General features: G+C 39.0%; 1 long non-coding RNA gene across 2 annotated transcripts in view; it reads left to right on the forward strand.

The window, feature by feature from the left end:
- Positions 1–20705, forward strand: part of LOC134296183 (uncharacterized) — a 110259-nt gene extending 89554 nt beyond the window's left edge. Inside the window, exons 1-2 of one of the 2 annotated variants that reach the window (XR_010002762.1) lie at positions 928–1466; positions 18172–20705. This is a non-coding gene — a long non-coding RNA (uncharacterized LOC134296183). Of the gene's footprint in view, positions 1–927; positions 1467–18171 lie in introns of those variants that run through there. The other variant, XR_010002763.1, reaches the window with a different exon arrangement.
- The last annotated feature ends 2587 nt before the right edge of the window (positions 20706–23292 follow it).

Here is a 23292-nt window from a genome sequence, read left to right on the forward strand (position 1 = left end):
TTGTGAAGAAAAATAACGTAAGTATTTTTGCTTCAGCTTTTGTCCTGAGATAAATACAACTCAATGATTTCTAAAGAGATGCTTTTGTTAGATAAGATCTTTATATTACTCAATAGCTATAGGGCAGAAAGGCCATTATGAAAAAGTATCCATTTAATTTTTTATCCTGTTGGTAAAATGTACTGCCTTAAACATGAGGTTACTTCACTGACACTGTAATTTTAATGTGCATACAGTATGTGGCCTTAGAAATGTATTGAATCTTCCAACGTTGCTAAGACTAAGACATGTTTTATACAATATTATATTTTATTTATTTGACAGACCACAATGAATTTAAAAAGAGTCTTTTTATCCCTCAAACCTCAAATATAATAATACATCAAATAAAACCCTTCTTTGTTTTATTTATGTGTAGCATTTCTAAACCACTTTTCTAGTAAAATTATCAAAGTGGTCCACATAAAATAAAAATCATTAAGATGTTTTCCTCAGTGGCCAATCTTCATGGGCCTTGATAAATAATCCTTAGACAGGCTTTACTTATATTCCACTCTATCTCCCCGAGGGGACTCAGAGCAGATTACAGGAATATATATGGCAAACATTCAATGCCATTATACAATTGATAATACCAGACAGTACATGAACAGAGGCCAGGCTTCCCTCTTTTAATCTCCGGCATCCGGCTGTGCTCGACCCAGCCATGGGGAGGTGCTGTTGTTTCATTTTCCACACGAGAAGCCTGTGGTCCACGGACACCTTTACTGGTTGGATTTTTGCCAGCATGTTTTTTTTTTCAATGTTCCTTTTACCTCGCAGCAAACATTGTTGTTTTCAGACTGCTAGGTGAGCAGAAGCTGGGTGGCAATTTGGTGGAAATAAAGGAGATGACCATCTTGGTAGCTTCTCCCAGACATTGAAACTCCTTCCTAAGAGAGGCCGGAATTGCTTGACCCTTGCTCTCTTTCTAACAGTAAAATAAAATATTTTAATGCCATCATGCTTTTGTAAGCTGACTGTAAGGGACTGTTGCTCCTCAGCGAGGTTTCATCTTGCTCACAGCACCCACCAAGAAGCCAAACTTGAAAGTCAAAGCAGTTTATTAAGAAAGCTTATATTAAAAAGGGAAAACACCATGGAGTAAATAAGGAATAAAATCCAGGAGTTAATATAGCAGGCAAAAGTCATAGGCAAAAAGCCAAGTCAAACTGTTTACAGAGAACAATCCACAAGCAGAATAAATCCCAAAGCAAGGCTCAAAACTGGAGCATGAAGGCAGGTTAAATCCAAAACACAAGGCTTAAAATATGAACATAAATCCCCAGAAAAATCCAGGAAACCAGGGGCAAAACATGAGCATGAATCCCAGAAAAATCCATGAAGCAAGGAGCCACAACATGAGCATGAATCTTGGGTCTCCAACCCATGCTTGAACAGAGAACAAGGCAAGAGATACTTCATGGGTAAGTGACGTTGCTAGATCTAAAATCCTGACACAGATCTCTCTGCTTTAAGGACTACAAAGCATGAATGCATTATTCTGACCTTGAACCCCCCACATCTCCCTCCCTCTCTCTCTTCCCTCTCCTTCTCCCTCTCTCTCTACACACACACACACACACACACACACACAGTTTCTCAGATCTTCTGCACCTGAATCCCTCCCCCCTAATTTGCTGAATCCCTAATTTGCTGTGGTGTTTTATGGTTTATACATAGTATTTTAATGAACATTCATGAATTTAACTTCGTGAATTGCTTATCTTTTAAACAATTGTTATAGTTATATTTTTATCCAAGTACAGTTTTTAATCCAATATGTTTTTTTAAATCTGCTGTAAACCACCTTGAGCCCAATTACTGGAAGAAAGGTTGGATATAAATGAGAGGAAAAAGAAGAGGAAGGAGAAGGAGGTGTAGGAAGAGATGGTGGTGGAAGAGATTCTTCACTCCAGACAAATTGCACAGTTGTATTCCAGGACATCCGGGAGGAAGTTCTCTTAAATATCATTCTCCTCCTTTTCCCCAATCCTATGATATCATCAGAGGTACTGAGCTGTGGCAAGGAGCTTTCTGGAGCTCCATGGCCACTGCTATTGTGACAAATAACGGGAAAGGTAAGGGTGATCATCCAGTAGATGGGAACCAGGTTCAGCGTGGCTGGATGGTGAGGAATCTATTTTTGCTACTGCTGAGGTTCACAAGTGGGACGTTAATCACCTTCTTGCTGTCCGGGGCCAGTCTGAAGCTGCAATGCTTTGGACTGGTCCTATATAGGTATCCGTGTAGATGTGTCCTTAGAAGGTCCTCTCCCTTATTGTTACCAAATGAACCCAGGAAATAAGTAGAACCAAAAGAAGAATCTCTCCTGAAGATTTCAGAACTCAAACACCTATTCGGTTACAACCTGATTGTATCCTACTCCTAATATTTGTGAAACCAACACATTATATGAGCCTGTGATGATAAAACCTTTTTCAACATTGCGGGTACTGAATTTGAAAACAATAAAAATACCATGTCACACATAATTCTTTCACAAAATTTCACTACTAATTTCACTACTAATTTCCCTTAGCCATATATTAAAACATAAAAACGTCACTGCAAGCTATGAAAAGAACTGATGTGCTGAAGTAAAACTGGACCTCACTTGTGAATTTAGACCAGCATACTTTTTTAACAATTATTCTTCATTTTGCAGGCCTGTGTTATATATGCAGTGTGACATGCAGAATATGTTTAACTTATAATAGAAACAGGAAACCGTGAACCCTATTGACACAAGCATCTTCCACCAGAAGTTGCAATAAAAGTTATCTGGATGACCTAGGAAATCCCTAGCAAGAGCATATTTTGTCAGATGAGAATAGATGGAATTATGAATATTGGTTCCTTTGGAACAGGGATCATAGTACAGTATGTGTGTGTGTTCGTGTGTGTGTATTCCTTCTACTTCAGAGGTTGCAACCTAAAATCTTGCCCTTCCCAAAAAAAAGTTGTTTAAAAGTAATAGTTTAAAAAACTAAACTTAAGTAATGTTAAGTACCATTTCCATTCAGTTACATATCTGGCCATGTCAATTATTTTTTTTAATCACTGATTGCTAGTATTGTCAGTAAATGAATATAATATGCAAGGCTGTTAATAGCAAATGAAGTCTATATTAGGACTCTGGGAATTTCATGCAGTAGCAGTGCTGCTTAGCCTATGTAATGGAGTAATTAGAATGTTAATTAGTTCAATTTTGCAGACTGCTTTAAAGGCATGTAAGTCCTGACACTGCTCTTACTTAGCTATGTTGAGTTTTATTTTTAGCTACTAACATCTTTCAGTGTATTTTGCTTTTCTGAAGGGCCAGATGTTGTGAAACATATCAAACAGAGACTCATAGAGAAACATATCTAATTTGGAAGAGGCAAAAATATTGGCTTTGCAATAAACTCCTGTACTAACCCACATTTTTAGTCAGACATGCAGACAGGGAATTGAACACCTCACATCATAACAGCATATCATGTTCCACTGTAAGTTAAAGTGGAATTGGCGTTACATTAAAGGTCCACCAGATGGCACATAGGAATGAATGGCATTGTGTCAAAACATGCAACCTTTTCTAATAGCATCATTACTTTGCCAAGGGTAAACAAGCACATTATTGATTTATGGTAGCACCAGCTCGAATAATCAGAGTTGGAAGGAAGAAATGCAATTAAAACCAAAAATTATAAAATCACAGAATAGGAAGGGTACAAAGGACTCATCTATTCAAACTCCATGAGTGCAGGATTCCTTTGCTGAAGTTCTGAGAGGTGGCCATTTCATCTCTGTTCATCACATTGATGAGGTCCACCAGATTGATTTGCCAGACTTTGTAGCAAATCAGGAGGAGGGGGGCAGCAGGGCAATCTTGGAGCCCTGTGCCCCACCTCGCTGGCAGTTGACACTTCCCCACCACATATGGGGAAGTATTGCTGTGCGGTTCCCCCTGCATAAGATGCTGCTGCCCCAGTTGAGCCATGGAGCCCCGACGGAAATGAGGCTACATCATGCGATGTGTGGGGTTCCGTGGCTCAACTGGGGCAGAAGCTTCCTAGGATACTGAAATTTCCTCATGTGATGAGGTTGTAAGTACCTTCAACAAAGGAGAGTCCTCCACCTTCTGAGGAAGTCTATTCTATTATTATTTCAGATTCACAGTCTGCTAGTTTGTACTGATTAGAGCTTTGGACTGGAGCTTTATTCTATCCAGGAATTAATGAGGTGTGTGTGTGTGTGTATTGTGTGATAACATTGCATGTTGCAATGTTTCTAACCATATTACTGTGACCCTATCTATGATAGTTTAAGGTGATTTTTTAGTCAATTTGGAATTGCTCACAAAGGACCTGGAATCATAGAATCATCACAGTTGGAAGAGACCACAAGGACCATACAGTCAGACCTTCTACTATGCAGGAATGCACAATCCAAGCACTCCTGGCAGATGGTCATACAGCCTCTGTTAAAAAAACCCCAGAAAAAATATATGCTTGAAGCATTGTATCCGAGGATCAGGAGATTTTTCCTAATATTGAAGTCTGTTTTCCTGTACATTTCTTTAGATCTCTTTTCATGTAATTTGAATCCATTGCTCCCTAGTGCAATTCATGCAGTTTGACACTATTTTAACTTCCACAGCTCAGTGTTATGGAATCCTGGGAGTTGAGAGCTGGTGAGACATTTGCTCTCTTTAGCAGAGAAAGCTGAAGACCTTGTTGATCAGTGGTTCTCAACCTGTGGATCCCCAGATTGTTTTGGCCTTCAACTCCCAGAAATCCTAACAGCTTGTAAACTGGCTGGGATTTCTGGGAGTTGTAGGCCAAAACACCTAGGGACCCACAGGTTTAGAAACACTGTTGTACAGTATATGAAGATAATCTTTGATACCAAAGAAAAGCTGGTAGAGTAAGCTTTCATAGTAAAAGTCTCTTGAAGTAAACTTAGTATGTTCTAGAGCAGTTCTGGATAGAATGTGGGGAATCCATGCATACAAACATGAAAGCATCCCAAATCTCTTTTGCAGTCCACAAAGCGAGCCAGTCCCACAGCACTTCAGCACAAGTGCCCTGTTCTCCTGGGGGCCACTACTGCTGTTTTGCTGCCAAAGGAGCTTCCTGGCAGAGCTTTGCTGGCAACATTACTTCTGGTGAGGTCAAAACCGGGTGCCCAGCCATGACATCACTCAAAGTGACACAGTGAGCAAGGCTCTGCCAGGGAGGTTCTTTTAGCCAGTGAAATGTTGATGGGTCTTTTTGATGTGTGGACAATCTCAGATCCAGTCCAATCCAATTATCCACATGTCCAAAATAAACACGCTTCACTTTGGTGTTTCCTGGACACTGCAAACCAACCTACAGTTACTCTTGTGTGGGATTAATGACTGGAAACAGTACTTCTGCTGTGGAACCAATTCTACATAATCTAAACTGTTTTAAGATGAATAGATTTTGGCCTGTGTGTTGACATTGGGAGATTCTATGAAAGGCCATGCTACAAACTTGGTTCTCTCAGTCTCAAAGATGCTACAAATTTGTTTTGCATGAGGCAAAGTGGTTTCTTATGGAGACCTGTGGAAAAGATATTAGGATCCAGAATTTGGCATCGGACCTGAATTCGACACTAACATATATAAATGAGCCCTAATGGTATAGAAAGTGAACTGGATCCATTTATTTCACAGAGGAATAAAATGCATCTAATTCTACTACTTATCTATCAACCTGGTGTGACTTGCTTTTTCTGGAAGCTTTCCATTGGTTATACTGAAGGGAAAATCTATCTTTGCTATTTATAGATATACCTTGACATACAGGAAGCTAATGTTATATGTTGTACACCGCTTTGAATCCCACCTACAGGAGAAAAGTGTTATAGAAGTGAAATAATAATAATAATAATAATAATAATAATAATAATAATAATAATAATAATAATAATAATAATAATGTGATGGAGTGGTTTGGGTGTTGAACTACAACTCTGGATACCAGGTTTGAAAACCCATTAGGTGACCTCCATCAAATCACATTCTCTCAGTCTCAGAGAAAGGAAAGAGCAAACTCTATCTGAACAAATCCCACCAAGAAAACTCCATGATAAATTCATCTTAGAGTCACCATAGGTCAAAAATGACTTGAAGGCATATAGCAAAAACAAATCTACATTTGCCATATTGAAAGCACACAAACACTCTTCCTCCAAGTACTGAGATTTATACCATCCCACTTTCACAAAAGAGTAGTTTTTATCTCAACCATATTTAAGTCATTAAAATTAAAACAACACATGGTCAAATTTACAGCTATGTACCTTTTTATTGGGTAACGTTAATCTGATTGGTTTTATAATATGAACTGCTCCTTCTGTAACACATCCCCAAAGTTTATTAAAGCCCAGGGCAGGCTGTCTTCCTGCTTGTTCCAAAATGCAATGGGGTTGAAGTATTTGATGTGCTTTTCCACCAAGAGCTTTCCTTGCCAGAATGTCATAATTGCCTGCAACCATTTTCAATTAATTATGTGGCATTTCCTTTCAATGAATGAACTGCTTCAATGAATGCTCAAGCTGGCTGGGTCTGTTTGAAATCCATGAGCCCACATTTATGATAAGATAATGAATGCAGTCTTGTCAAGCGCAACCGTATCAAAAAAGGCTGTGGGCAACAGTACAGTATAATAAATTTTGCTAAGTGGAGACCATATATTTTTAGAAACAGACCAAGCTCTCAACAGCTGGAAGAGATAACATAGACAATTGGAATCTACCAGTTTGGCTTGTGGGGTGGGACTGGTGAGATGGAACCCAAAAACAATCTTTAGTATTGGCTGGTACCCTCCCTGGAATTACTGAGTCATGCAGAACACGTTCTTAACAATGAGCCACACGCACTTCTCTGTTAGCCACCCTGTGGCTTACCAGGAGACTAGCATAAATGATGTAGAGCAGCATAAACTACGTATACTACAAGAGTCATATGCAGCAATATGTCACATACAATCAGGGATAGAAAAGAAATGAGTAATTTGTCTTTTCCCCTGGTAATCTCCATTGTGCAAGACTGAGAATTAAATGGAACACATCTAGTTTGAGAGATCTGAAAAAAATTCCGAGGCTCAATAGACCATGTACACTTTTTGCAAAATACCCAAAATACCCAAAATATGCACTTGATATGATGTAAGCATGTGATATGAAACATTTGTTGTATATTTGTTGCATGCAGAAATATACACAGTAATATGTTTGAAGAAGAGATGCCTCAAAGCCCCACAACTATCAGAGATATAGAAGCCCTTTCATTTCCTAGAATGGAACTACAGATGTACCATAGGACCTCATCAAATGGAGGTCCAGAAGCTGAGAGACAGTGGGGAAAACCATGGGGCAGTTTCCAGCTTTATCCCCTTGCTGTGGTCGGTCATTGGCTGCATCTCACAAAAGTTCCAAGTTGTCCCCAGCTTCCTTGCACTCTGTTCCAGGCTTCTTTTCTTACTTTTAGCATGCTACCGAGATGGAGCCCCAGTGGAAGTAGCCCTGTATCATATGATGGTCTCTGGTGGATTCTGTCCTGGCTCCATCCCAGCAGCATGCTAAAAGAAAGAAAAACCCCATCTGATGAGGTCCTTAGTGTTGCAGTCTTGCACTGAAACACCTTTTCACCTAGCACCACACCAGAGTCCAGAGTCTATCTAAAAATGTTTATTGAAGAAAGCTGTTAAAAAGGGGGAAAGGGCATTTCCAAAAGGATCAGATGAATAGCAAATACAAAATAGCAGTATTGAATAGATTACCTGCATTGAACTGGATTGTATGAGTCTACACTGCCATATAATCAAATTCAATGAAGTCAACCTGCATTCTGAAACTGCAGTGTACAGTGTTGCCTCACTTATCACAGGGGTTAGGTTCCAGGACTACCCGCAATAAGTGAAAATCTGCAAAGTAGGGACACTATATTTATTTTAATATTCATACATTATTTTAGTAGTTATACACTATTTTAAGTTTTTATCAACCAATCGTGTGTTGATAAATCGTCTCCTTCTCCTCCTGTTGCTGCTTGGGCTCCTTTTCTCTCCCTTTGGCTTCTCCTTCCTCCCTTCCTTAGGCTGTAAATTGTAATTTTTTATGATTTATAGTAGTCTTTTAGAGTTTATTGAAAAACCGCAAAACAGCGAATCCATGAAAAGTGAACCGTGAAGTAGTGAGGGAACACTGTATATCCAGCCCCAGTCTGTGGACTTTCTCCTGGAATCCTCTCTAGACTTACAAACCACGGTCCAGTTGCCTCTGCAGAGACATTCACTTTATTCAGGACTTCTTCTAAGAAACAAGTAGGGCTAATGGTGTTGCAGACCATTCTTTGGACCTATCATAAGACAACATGATACACGGGGGGAAACCATCAATAATGCTCATTTAAGTTGAAGGGAGTAGAAAAACAGAAAGACTACATTACACATGGAGATATGATATAGCCCTGAGTTTGTATGACCCCATCAGAGATGTCATTAACAGGGTTCCTTGGAGGCATCTTATTCATCGGGTCCCAATAATTCAAAACCAACATGATAGGAGCCTCCAGTGGCCTAGAGGATAAAAGCCTTGTGACTTGAAGGTTGAGTTGCTGACCTGAAAGCTGCCAGGTTCGAATCCCACCCAGGGAGAGCGTGGATGAGCTCTCTCTATCAGCTCCAGCTCCATGCGGGGACATGAGAGAAGCTTCCCACAAAGATGATAAAACATCAAAACATCCGGGCATCCTCTGGGCAATGTCCTTGCAGATGGCCAATTCTCTCACTCCAGAAGGTTGCTCCTGACACACACACACACACACACAAAAACCCCATGATGACACATAAAAATAAAAGGCCATCCTCTAGCATTCCTATACCTTTAACTGCTTTACAGATCTGACCACAGTCAGCCTACCTTATTTGAGCTTTCAATAATGGGACCTTATGTATGCATCATCTAAATATTATTTCCTTGTTGAAAAGAGCAAATACATGAGCATGATCTTCACATGAAGTTGGTCCTCATGCTGAAATTCACAAAAACCAAATGAAGATCTTGGATGATCTTTGCATGATGCAGATTTTACATTAACTCTACAGCTGACTGCCTGCAAACTGCTAGCACCTTAAGTGCATAAAATTTATCTCTATCTTAGTGATGTCTGCTATGAGTTTGTACTTTAGTTACAGACATATTAAAACCAAGCAAGGAAACGAGCTTTCTCTGACAGACACAAGGCCAAAGAGAAAGCTCTACACCGGTGGGCATCCTCTAGGCTTCTTCTACATGACTTCACAATAACCATCTCAAAAAGGAAACCTGCAATGTACAGTGAAACTGACACTTTCTCCATCGCTAGTTTCAGAGACATTTACACAGAATCCTTGCTCAGCCACCCTTCAATAATAAATCCATGTTGACATGTGCTGTCATGCAGTTTTCAACACACTCAGCAAATTCTTCCTCTGTCTAGGCGTGTTTCATGGTTTCAAGGGTATGGTACAAAGATCATGTTCAATGGCTAGTGAAAAGCCTCTCCTCACGTCTTCAAAATGATTATCATACCTTTCACTGCTTCTTAGTATGAAGTCATGTCTGTTCTTCTTTGTCTCTGTTTCTTTCTTTGCATTGACAAATACTTATAGTCGAACAATAGTTTGTTCATGTCACCACAAAACAAACTATTACAGGCTTGTTTTCTGTTGCTCTGGAATCTAGGACCCAGAGCAATGGGTTCAAATTACAGAAAAGGAGATTCCATTAGGAAGAACTTCCTGACTGTAAGATCTGTTCAACTGTGGGACTCTACTTTAGAATGTGGTAGAAGCTCCTTTTCTGGAGGCTTTTAAACTGAAGCTGAATGGCCATCTCTCAGGGGTACTTGTGCTTTTCCTGCATAGCAGGTGGTTGGACTAGATGGCCCATGTGGTCTCTTCCAATTCTATTGTTTTATGACTCTAGACATCATGGATGTTGTTAAAATCAGTCAAAGAACTTTTTGTTTGTCTTTACATAAAAAAACATAAAATATGATGTGCAAAACCTAAAGTTGGGATACAAGAACTGTCACAAGATTCATTTTTCTCAGAAAACCTTTTTCACGAACCATGATCCATATACTGTATTTCCCCGAAAATAAGACAGTGTTATATTAATTTTTTGCTCTCAAAGATGTACTAGGTCTTATTTTCAGGAGATGTCTTATTTTCCCATGGAGAAGAATTCACATTTATTGTTGAACAAAAAAAGGACATTTATTATATACTGTACAGTAGTTGTCATCACAAACCAGCATAGCCAGACAAACTGTGAATCCTATCAAGAATTTCTTATTACTACCATTATTTCTATGTACAACAATTTATGGTATGTACATTTACCAATCCTGCATGCTCTGGTATTTGACGGGCATGTTTCCAAACAAAAACTTTGCTAGGTCTTACTTTCAGGGGATGTTTTATTTTTGGGGAAACAGGGTACCATCCCCTGGAAACATGTTCAAAAAAGGATGAACAAAATGATCAAAGGTTTGGAAGCCAAGCCCTATGAGGAGTGTTTAGGGATCTAGGTATGTTTAGCACAGAGAAAAGTAGTCTGAGAGGGGACACGAAAGCCATGTTTAAATATTTGAAAGGATATCACTTTGAGGAGTAAGTTTGTTCACTGCTGCAGTGGAGATTAGGATACAGAGCAATGGATTCAAACTGTAGGAAAAGAGATTCCATCTAAACATTAGAAGGAATTTTCTGATAGTAAGAGCTGTCTCAGAGTGTGGTGGAGTCTCCTTCTTTTGAGGTTTTAAGCAACGGCTGGATGGCCATGTGTCATGAATGCTTTGATTGTGTGTCCTGCATGGCAAGGGGCTGAACTAAATGTGGTCTCTTCCAGCTTAAAATATTATTATTCTATAAAACCTTGAAACAAACTATACAAACTAAGAATATGATGAATGTGTCATGGACTCATTCCAATGGAGAAATAGCCAACTGCCATGAGATTTTACATAATTCAGGACTTCTTTGTAGGAAAATGCTCCAAACTAGTACTTATTTCACAGAAAATGTGCAACTTGTGCTTATCTACTTTTCTGCAAACATTTCTTTTTATTTCAAACATGCAAAAAAAAAAAATCAAAAATCCAATGAAAAGTGCAGGGGAGCAGGATACATAAGAACGAGAGCACAGCTCATATAAGGCAATGTCCCACAATCTCTGTTTGATTGATTTGATAGCCATGTCAAAACCCAGATGAGTTAGGAGGGATGCAGAAAGGCTTTCTTAGAGTTGATCTTAAAACAACTGCTAATGTACTCATCCTGAGCTAAGTGATTAATTAAACTGGATCCTAAGCTAAAAACTCAGGTCAGAAGTTTCCAATATCTGGGGCTTTCTTTCACCACAGACTGTCCTGGTCTATTAATATTGTTTCTATTACACTCAAGGCTCAAGTAAACAGTTCAGCTATTTAGCGTTGTGATATACCATTTCTAAAGTATCAAAAACACATGGGATGGGAGCTGTCAGAATCGCCTGCATTGAATAAAAAAAAAATAACATGAGCAAATGGGCTGTCCTGTGGGCAGTCTCCTAACCAGCAGTTAGCCCCTGGTACTGCCATAATGGAGCCACTTGATCCTTTTCAGTATTTTTTAAAAAATAAAACTAAGAAATATCGCTACTTCAGTAAATTGCTCTTTTTCTATGCCTTTAATGTTATAATTCAATCCTTCATGATGTTAAAGTTAGACAATATTTTTAAAGGGGGAGGGGAGAATCCACTTGATCCTGGGACAAGGATGAAAACATATAGTAACAAGTAAACCAGCAAATTCAGACAACATGCGATATGAATAATGGAACATAGTTATAATGCTACAGGACTAAATACCACTCTTAGATGAAACGAATCCCCCCCCCCCCCCACATACACACTTGGGATAAGGTCCAAAGATATGCAGGCAACAGCTGTAAAACTATTAAGCTGCAGCAATTTTGGGCCAGTTTCCTAAACCAGAAGAAATCTAGAAATCTAGAAATCATGTAGTCTTCTACATACTATGCAATCCCCAGAATTGGTGAGGACACTTTGAATTTGCAATACTCTGATTGAAACACCAGTTGACAGAGTTAGAAATAACTGCACAGAGAAAGTTAAAATACTCTCTGAAGCACTGCTGTTAGCTATGCTGATATAACGCAATATACTGGAAATGCCGTTAAATATAGAAATACATGTAAATACTCTGCATTAGATGAAATTTTTCAGCTGATGAAAAGTGAAATGTGCAATGCTGTATATATAACAAATATTGTACAATTTGATGTTTCTTACCATTTAAACGAATAGGTACCATATTCTTGTACTACAAGTACAGAGAGTATGAGAAATGGCCCTTATAAGAAGATAATATACCAAAGTAATGTAGCGTCTGTGTGACATAATGTATCTAGACATGAACTGTCTATGAGAAGATGAATTTCCACAACAGTATGTAACTGCATAAGCTAATTTTTTGCATAATAAATATACAAAAATAGTATAAAAGCCCATGTGTATTCTCCTGTCATATAAATGTCATGGAAGGCGTAAGACGTTTCCAAGGGGAATACTGTTGCAGATCTGACTACTAGACAGACAATGCTATTGTATAATAACCTTGGGAACTCGAAACGGTAAACTATGTGAAATTCTAGTTAGATGAAATTGACAATCATAAAGTGAAAATAAATCAGTCCTTCTATGAAGATAAAGATGTGAAAACATGTTTGCTTCAGAAGTTACTTCTAAGTTCTCATGATGTGGTCTAAACAGCATGTGTCAAACTCAAGTCCTGCTATGCTATTTGAGTCCGATCCACCATGTCATTTTACATGGCCTTCAAGATGCTGACTACAACTCTTTTATTACTCATCATCAGACATTATGACTAGAACTGATAGGAATTGCGATACAATAATATTTGGAAGACTTCAGTTTGGTCTGTTTAGTCTGAATAGTAGGGTTTGAATTTAGTCTTATGGATATGACTTTAAAATGTCCTTTAACCTTTCCCCAACCTAACAGCCACAAGTGCTGTTGGGTTGCAATTCCCATTAGACCCACACTGCATGGCAGATAATCAAAAGTGATGGGAGTTATTGTTCAGCAAGATCTGGAGAGCCAAATTAAAGGGCACCAACCACTATGTAAAAACATTATAGTTGGCCCTTTATATCCAAGTGGAAGGCATTATCCAGTCAGGGTGCCACAGTGGTGAAGGCCCACTCTCACATCCCTACACAATGTAAGGCAATTATGTAAGCCCATTCCTGACATATCACCATCTTGAAATTTATTTCCCCTTCAAGAAATATCATTCTCTTTGCCTACAAAGACATTTTACATTATCATCCTAACTTGGAATCTCCCATTGTGTTCTCATATACCCTGATTCCAAATACAGCATCACCAGGTAGGAATATGAAAATTACTCATTCTTGATTTTTTGCCTTTATCGAAATGGCTAACAATTCTGGCAGTGTTTGCTTATGGTGAAAAGATCTGTAAGGATTTTGTCAATGTCCCCCCCATGACATGCTCACCAACATTTGCCAGAAGAAAACTTGGACTGAGTGGCCAAGTAATGTGGCAGTGCTGTCAAGTAGTTATTAATGGGGAATAGCACGTGAACCAGGAGCTCATCTATAGCAGACAGCTTAGTCTGGTGTAAATGTGCCTTGGGGCCACTGTTCAGACAACCCAGGAGTGCATCTGCTCTGATTAGGAAGTCAACATCTCACCTCCTTTGTGCCACCCCTGCCACTGTCCTGGTCGCCCATGGAGCTCCATCCAAGCTCTTGTCCATTGTGGGTGCCTCTGTTGACATCAGACCAAGAAGATGGAGAGAGGTTGCCCCTTTTTCTTCCTGATCATGCAGCTGCCCTATGACAGCCAGGAACTCAGACATAGAAACATAAGCATGACTCACCCCCTTTCTCTGCACAGATGACCCCCTCCCTCCCCAGTTGAAGTTTGGAAGTTAAGAGCTACTTCTGTCCTTTCTCTGTTCTCATGCATGGTACCCCTTTGTTTTCAGAAGAATCCAAGTAAGCTATAAATCATGGCACTCCACTTAACTGGTAGTTTAAGTCCAAGTCAAAATCTGCCTCAGATGTTACTTTCTACTGGTAGAGTTCAATTCTTCTCTGTCAATGCCACTTTGGGAAAAATACACTTGTCAATTGTGTGTCAGGTTTTCACCCATTTAGGGAAAAAAAAAGATTGGAGGTTTCAGGAACACATCAGAGAGAAAGTGGCATGTTAACTGCTCTAAAGTGATATTCACGTGGACCTTTGAAAAGAGGAGTCTTAAGATGTATGGCAATAAAAATGGAGATGAAGGCAGCTCTCACCCAACTCTCACTTTGCATGTAACAAATGATTAATTCTTTTCACAGAATTTGTTTTGAAAATGGAAAAGTAGTCTCTGAGGCAAGAACAACAGCAATACTTGGCTGAGGTGGTTGTGTTTAAATGTTTCTCTGTCTACTGGTTGTCTACTCTTAAGTGTCACCAACCCTATGATGCTTCTCCAGGTTATGGAACTCTCTGCCAAGAGAGGCTTGTTTGGTCCCCTCTTTGTTTTCTTTTTGTCTCCAGGCCAAGACCTATTTAAACAGGTTCAGTTGGGCTAATGCAATAGATAGGTGTGCATGTGCTTTTAATAGTTTTAACCTAAAGTTTACATAAGACGATTATATGTAATGTAGATATATTCCAGATTGGTCTTAGTTGTACTGTATTATTTCAACATATCATATGATCCACATCAGGAGAAAAGTGGGATGTAAATTAATTAAATAAAAGGTGGCTATCTTTAGCTGTTGATTCTGTTGATGCTATCTGTCTGTATTTTGAATCATGAAATGTTGTCTGCAGAAAGGGAAGAAGAATTGGGAGTAAGTTTATAATGATTCCATGTAAAATGCAAATAACTGTTTTAGAAAAAGGAATGTCAAGTTCACCCATAGGGAGAGCATATAGACTCCGAGGTCAGTGAAGGTGGGTAGTTTCAGCATCAGTAGGAATTGGTTTTGGCCTGATCTTTAAAGAAACTATCCCAGATGGTTCACCTTATTATCAGCAGCAGATTTTGCATCCCAGATAGCTTGTTGAAAGCTAAAACTGTATAGATTCAGTGTCCCATTGGCATCAGAGCTGCTAGCCTTCACTGGAAGGAATTGAAAGTAGGAGCAGAAAGCACTTCACCTTTGGGAGCAAGAAAGTTATGTAGTCTCTGAGTTTGTCTAATGAAACTCAGACAAGCTCTTCAATCAACTGTGATCAACTTTAGAAGAATCCCTTAAGTCTTTCCCTCAATCCTTCTGTACATTCTGTCTCAAGTAGGAGATGCAGGGGTTACAATGTGTATTAGACATTAAAAACATAAAAAGTCATTTGAAATGCCTTTATTGACGAGCTATCTATCTTTCATGTACGTATTTAAGTGTGAGAAGAAAATAAAGAAATCTTGCAACCCATATGGCTCATTTATATGTGCTACATGGACCACATATCTTGGAGCTGTCATGAAATGGAGTATTCCAGATCAGTGCTTTGAGCACCTACACAACCAGCCCTTGAGCTGACTCAGTGGCTAGTGGGTGTCCATATTTCATGTTACTGAGGTTACCCAGCAGCTGGATTGAGTTTATGTGGCCAAGCAGCACTGAACCCAGTTCAACACCCAAGGATGACCACTCTTATCTTCCCCCTCTCATACAACATACTATACCCATCTTAGTGATGACCACCAGTCATGAAATTGCAAGTGGTTGTTACTAGTTGCACTTACTGATGCTGACTGGAGAGCCAAAGCACCATAGAAGTTGGGAGGGGGGAGCAATTGTTCCCTGAAACATTTGTTCAGATATCACCAAGTAGAGTACTAAGATAAAGTAGTTGATGATCAATTCAACCTCCACTCTGTCCCTGCTAGAACTTCATCATCTTCACCATGCAGTCAATAGTTCTAACTTTTCTATAACGATGTGTTGACAATTTTTTTTAAAATCCTCTATTAATTATGCTAGGAATTATGCTGAATTCCCCCCACTCCTTTTTTAAACAGAAACTACTCAGTTGGTTGACATTTTCATTGGGCTGTCTACCAAAATCATAAATCCCTTGATTAGTGACTGTGAGCCCATACCTTTCAAGTGTGTGTGTAAAGTCTAGATTTATTTATTTTAACTCATTATAAATCACTTCACCCAGTTGTTTTAATTCAGTTGCATTTGCCAGATTTAACATTCATTTCCTCATCTTTGTGAAGTGTGATGGAGAAACACTCTTCACAAAAGTTTGTTCTAATAATTGTTTGTCACCAGCTGTTTATTTTATTTATTTCATGTCAAAAGCATTGCATAATAAATACATTTAAAAGTGATGAAATAAAGGAAATCACAAGCAGCTAAATAGTTTTAGACCAAAAGCGGGCAACAGTGACCGCATTGTCTGTAGCTTTAAACAACATGTCCTCCGTACATGAGGCAGGACAGTGTGGGCAAGCATACATATGTGGAGTTGTTTGTTCTGCTCCACAGTCACACAAGGTGGAGTATTCCTCCAGGTAGTGCCACCTTGCCAAGTTGTCTTTTGATCTGTCCATTCCACTTCTCAGTCTGTTCGGGGACTTCCAAGTTGCCCATTTTTGGTTTGCCCCTGGAGGAAGACCCTCATGGGGGGCCATCCAGTTGGAATTGCCTGGTTTAGCTGCCCAGAGGGACATTCTTGCTGTTGCTGGAGGAACATCAAGAGGAGTGGTGGTTCTCATGAAGCCCTTCTTTGATTTGAGTCTAGTGGGAAGAGGCTGATAGTCATGCAGTGGATGGCTTTCACAATGTTCGACCTTATTTCCCTCGCAGTTGGCAGCAACTTCCCGTCGCACATCAGGAGGGGCAATGCCAACTAACTTGTAGAGTTTATCAACTGGTGTAGGTTTAAGGCATCCTGTCATTATTCTGCATGTTTCGTTCAGTGCTATGTCCACCTGCTTTGCATGGGCAGACTTGTGCCAGACAGGACAGGAGTACTCAGCAGTTGAGTAAGACAAGGCCAGGGCTGATGTTCTTATTACTTGTGGGTCTGCACCCCATGCACTGCCAGTAAGTTTCTGCAGGATGTTGTTGCGTGCGGCTACTTTGTGCTTGGTGTTCATGCAGTGTTTCCTATATGTTCGTGTTCGATCTAAGGTGACACCAAGGTATTTAGGATGGAAACAGTGTTCGAGCTCTTGGCCTTCCCAGGTAACTTTCAGTTTCCTTTTGGCTTCACGGTTACGTAGGTGGAAAGCACATACTTGTGTCTTGGAAGGGTTAGGCTTCAGGTGGTTCTCTTTGTTGTAGCTGGAGAGATCTTTCAAGGCATTAGTGAGTTGGTTTTCAACTGTTGGTTTTCAACCAGCTGTTTAGAACAATTGATTTCAATTGGGGGGGGGGGGGTTGTGTTGCTTCATCCAAAATGAGCTTCATTTCCAAAATAAATCTCAATTAGTCTTTATTATACTATTAGTTTTTGTCACATGCTTTGTCTACACTCATCCAGTGTGTTCCTGCATGGCAGGTGGATAGACTAGGTGGTTCTTGTGTTCTTTTCCAACTTTATGATTCTATGATTTTATGATTCATACCCCATATATTCCTTGCATGAGGTTAAAAAGTGTGTTTCTCATGGGGAAATGACAGATAAAGAAAGGTGCCTTTAACCATCTCCATACAGCCATGGGACAGGCAGCCTGAGACAATGGTCATTGTGTTGGATTAGAATTTCCGGACCCAGGGACTCAACCAGGGATTCAATTCCTGGTTGGCCATGAAAACTCACCAGGACCTTGGGCAAGTCTGCAAGCTTCAGAAGAAGGTAGTAGCAAAGTTTCTCTGAATAAATCATGCCAGTAAAACATTAGGTAGAATCATATATGTCAGTTTGAAGGTCTATCTATCTATCTATCTATCTATCTATCTATCTATCTATCTATCTATCTATCTATCTATCAACACCATAGTACCAATACAGTTTGGGAGAAGTACTGATCTATCTGTCTATCTCTTTTTCTTTCTCCCCAACAGAGTGGATCACAGAACTCCATCAACTTAACTTGTCTGATCTTTAGTGTGCCTACATCTCCCTTCCAGTGTTTTGGAATATAATTCCCAGCACTTCCATATTAAGAATCATGGGACCTGCAAGCCAACAAATCTGGAATGTGCCAGGTTAGAGAATGTTGGTCTACACTGAAAAACATGAATGACTAGAAATATGGAGAAGCTCAAAGCACCTGATAAGTTCAAGTGCAGGTGTTTGTCAGAAATCCATTAAAAACCGAATGAAATTGAAAATGGATGGTTTACATTGATTTGCACATGATTTTGCAAGTGTTTAATTTATTAATCAGTAGCTGCTCTTTAAATGTGTGTAAATCAAATTTGCATAATGTATGTAAGCAGTTTAATCTTTCAATTAGCTAATTAATGTAAATGTTAATACAGAAACAGCACATGTAACACCCAGTTGCTCAAATGTCATCCATTTAGAAAAGAAAGAGGGAAAGGTATGCATTGTAAAATAAGCCCTGTTGTTTGGTGTATAGGTACTCTTTGAAAACTGAGGTTGGAAAACATTTTCAATGAGAACTTTACTTGCAGAGATACAAGTTGATATTTCAATAACTCTTCAGTGTCATGATTGCAAATTGAGCATAAAAATATTTGAAGAACAAGAGCACAATGGAGAGTGGGTTAAGATGTGTCTGAGGATGAGCTCATACTCCAGTCATTCAGGTTTCGAATGCATTGTTGTTGTTCTTGTGCTTCTTTAAGCCAGTCCCAATTTATGATAAAACTATTGTGAGCATACCATGTGATTTCCTTGGTAAGATCTGTTCAAAGAAGATTTGCCACTGCCTTTCTCTGAGGCATCGAGAGTGGAATTGCACCAGAATCACCAAGCACCTTTTCATGGCCAAGTGGGGATTTAAAGCCTGGTCTCCAGAGTTGTTGTCCAATGTTCAAATCACTACACCATAACACCTCTCTTCAAATGCATACTCACCATTGCAAAAACAATCAAGGAGTTATTTGATTGCTGTTTGGATCAGGGTGGGCAAAATATAACCTACGGGCCACATACTATTTTTTGTCCAAAAGCATGTACTGTACCTTGAAACTTTCAAAACACCCTCAACTTTTTAAAAAGCACATATGATTTTTTTTACCCTGCCAAAGGGCTGAAATCCACTCCAAAATACAGATTTTCCCACAAAGCTCCTTCAAATATCTTGATATTTCTAGAAAAATAAAAATATTATCTTGAAATTGGCCAAAATCAAAACTAGAAAGTTTACTACTCGCTTCCTATGTGTATTTTGGTTTTAATATAATGTTGCTTCAGGATTTTTTCATGTATGTAAGCGAGGCATAATCTGATACATTTTATAGTGTTTTGAGAAGGACATTAAAGGCTGGATCCACACTGCCCTATATCCCAGGATCTGATCCCAGATTATCTTCTTATCCCAGATTATCTGGAAGTGTAGACTCATATAATCCAATTCAAAGCAGATAACACTATGTAACAAAATTTGAAAAAAAAATCTGTTCCTGGTGAGATGCTTACTTTTAAAGTAGTTGTTATACTCCAAAAACTTCATTTTTGTGGCTGCCACAAACTATGTTGAATTGGTTGAGAGTTTAGAAGATGTTAATTGAAAAACTATAGCACAATGTGCTGCAGGATGTCCCATAAAAACAAAGTGTTTGCAGTTTAATGAACCTTTCCACATTTGTATGATGGAACCACTTACAAAATGATATTTATAACCCAGAAACAAAAAATCATGTTACATAGTGTAATCTGGGATCAGATCCTGGGATATAGGGCAGTGTAGATCCAGCCAAAGAAACAAATTTGTGGATCAGTTTTGAGCATGTTGTATGTTGTGCTTTGACCCCACATTTTCCCATCCTTGGCTTGTGTTTTAGTTTTGAAATGATTTAATAGAACTTTTTTTGCCAGATTGGAAATATTAGAACATAGAATATTCTGAAGGATCCAAATGTATATGTATGTTGTCAACTAGGTCAGTGGGAGCAGAGTCCTCTGAAACAGTCTCTCCACAGCAGATACTTTCACCCACAGAAAATGCTACCTGGAGGATTGAGAGACACCAGTACCCAAATTAAGCTTAGACAAGTTCTATAAATTGAGTTAAACATTGAACCATTTGCTTAAAACTCTGGAACCCAGGGCTTCAAGGGAATCTAAATATTCCATCCCTAGTATATCTGTATAGGATTTAGACAGTAAATCAGCTCCTTCACACTTTCTGCAACTATTTGCATATAGCTCTTGCAATATCTGGACCAGCTTGAATATCTTGGAGGTTCTGAGGTGTCTCAATAACATGGAGGGTTCTAGCAAGCAGTATTAAAGCATCTCTTGTTTGCAAAGTTCTTTTTCTGCTGATTGCTTCAAATGTGAATTGTGTGCATTTGTGTGTATGTGTGTATATGTAAAATTAAGATGCAATCATTTACGTCCCACAAAGTTATTACTATAATCATTGTCTATGGTGATAATAAAGCATTTTAATTATGCAGACTCACACAGCGTGCCTATAGAAATAACTCTACAACAGGAGAAACAATTTCAGTCATTGATGTGATTATAATCTTCACAGATTTGCTCTTTACTCTTCTAAGTAGTTTGATATTGTCCATTATTGCCTACATGTTGACTGATTGCAATTCAGTCTTAGTGAACAAGGATTTCTAATTCATTTTGGGGGGAGGGTTTGCCTTATACTGCCCAGTACTGTAAAGAGGAAATCCATTGTAGTGATTTTAAGAATAAATTATATCATGGGTGCAGCTTTCTAGGTATTGTTTGACCATCCATGTAGCTATCATAGCTAATAATGAGGAATGTTGGGAGGTGCAATATCCCCATTTCTGAGCTACACATTGCATAGGATATCTGCAACAACATTTCTTACTCTTTAACGTAATCCTGAAACAAAACTGATGAAGACACAATATAATAGCTCTTTTTTGTCTCTTGTGAGTGGAAGGTGCAACAAATAGGATCTGCTGAAGAGTGTCATTGCTCATAATGTTCCTGCTTCTGCTCAAAGACTCCATTCCATTGTTTCCTAGTTTTCTATCCCTTCCTACCAATTACACACAATTATATCACTACTGACTATGATCAATGCTCGTTAGGTTGTGTTTTGTCAATGGGGGTAGTGGTGTTTTCTTTTTGGGTTCTTCTAATGGAGTCATGTTTGTTTGTTTGAAGGTCTTTCTATATCAGTGGTTCTCAACCTGGGGTCCCCAAATGTTTTTGGCCAACAACTCCCAGAAGTCCCAGGCAGTTTACCAGTTGTTAGGATTTCTGGGAGTTGAAGGCCAAAACATCTGGGGACCCCAGATGGAGAACCGCTGTTCTAGACCAAACTATGGCCATCTCCTCATTGTTCAGTAAGCTGGACATACTTTTCTCCTGGATGTTCCATACCATTGTCTCATCCGGCCCTTCTATAACGGTCAATAACTACTCCATGTTTCTTAACCCCCCCCCCCCCCCACTTCCTTGCATCCTGCACACGTAACACATACACATTAAGAAAATTATCAACCACCATTTGACAGGAATGTAAACTGTACACAGGGCAACCAGATAATCTGTAGTTGCCCAGTTTGCCCGATGGCCATGTAGCTGGGGTTATTGGAATTGCAGACCCACAGATTTGTAGGACACAAGGGCTTTATATCACAGAATTAAAATGCTATGATTCAACTATAACTGCCTTAATTTCATCCTATGAAATCCTGGAGTTTACAGTGCTACAAGGAGCATTCAGAGTTTGTAGCCAGAGTGTTTTAATGCCCCATCACATTACAAACCTCAGGATTTCATAGAAATTGAACCATAGCAGTTACAGTGAAATAGTCATTCTTTAGCTCTGTATCATGAATATGTCCCTTGTCAGGTAGGCTGGTATTGGCTAGTTAGTGATAACTTGGGGTTATATGAATACATTAGATGTTTGTTAACACTGTGAAATGGGGCATGCACTATCAATATAACATGATGTTTTGGTGCTGAATTTATAAAATCATAACCTAATTTGATGTTTAATAAGCTTTTCCTTAATCTCTCCTTATTATTCAACATATTCACTTATCCAATGTTCTGCCAGCCCATTTATGTTGGATAAGTGAGACTCTACTGTAGTTAAAATGCCGTTGGATCTACACTGTGATATAATGCAGTTTGAAATGCACTATATGGCAGCGTAGATCCAACCTAGAATCATACTGTAATGGCTATTTCTATTTACATAGTAGTTAAAATTCCTGTTATGTGTCTGATAGTATTTTAAATAGCATCATGATTACCCAACTCTAACCTGAGTACCCTGTGTTTAATCCAGATAATAAGATATGTAGTGCCTTTAAAAATGCTTTGAATGTAAGTCAATAATATAAATGTTTTGTGTGAAAGGGCCACGGGGTCTTCGGGAATTTGAGTTGGAGTGATTCCACCTCGGAGGCCCAGCCAGTTGAAATATATCTACATTTTTCTTTTCCCACTTTGAGTAAGGCTTGGTGTGTTTCCTAAAAACCCATCATAATAATACCACTATAACTGTAGTGCATAAAGATGGAAATATACACAGACATGGGCTTGGAATAAATACCTGGGCCCGCACAATAATAATAATAATAATAATAATAATAATAATAATAATAATAATAATAATAATAATTAAAAAACATGTTTGCCATCAAGACAAACTTAGGTTATAAAAATGAGGGAAATTGTTGAAATGTTGTATATGAATCTCTTCAAACCTAAGGATGGGAGGTAACAGCAAAGGGAGGGGTGGAAAGGGGAAAATAGTACAATGAAGAACAATTACCGTAGGCACTGTTCAAAAGTGTATGTATTTATGTATAAATACATGTATAGATTTTGAGAGAGGGGGAAGAGAGAGAAAGCAAACATACCATTTTCTTTGTGTCAGGAGTGACTTGAGATACTGCAAGTTGCTTCTGGCGTGAGAGAACTGGCCATCTGCAAGGACGTTGACCAGGGGACACCCGGATGTTTGATGTTTTACCATCCTTGTTCCCACATGGGAAGCTGGAACTGACGAAAAGAGCTCACCCACTCTTCCCAGATTCAGT

This window comes from Anolis carolinensis, chromosome 1, assembly GCF_035594765.1.
Source record: "Anolis carolinensis isolate JA03-04 chromosome 1, rAnoCar3.1.pri, whole genome shotgun sequence".
Classification (NCBI taxonomy): Eukaryota; Metazoa; Chordata; class Lepidosauria; order Squamata; family Dactyloidae; genus Anolis; species Anolis carolinensis.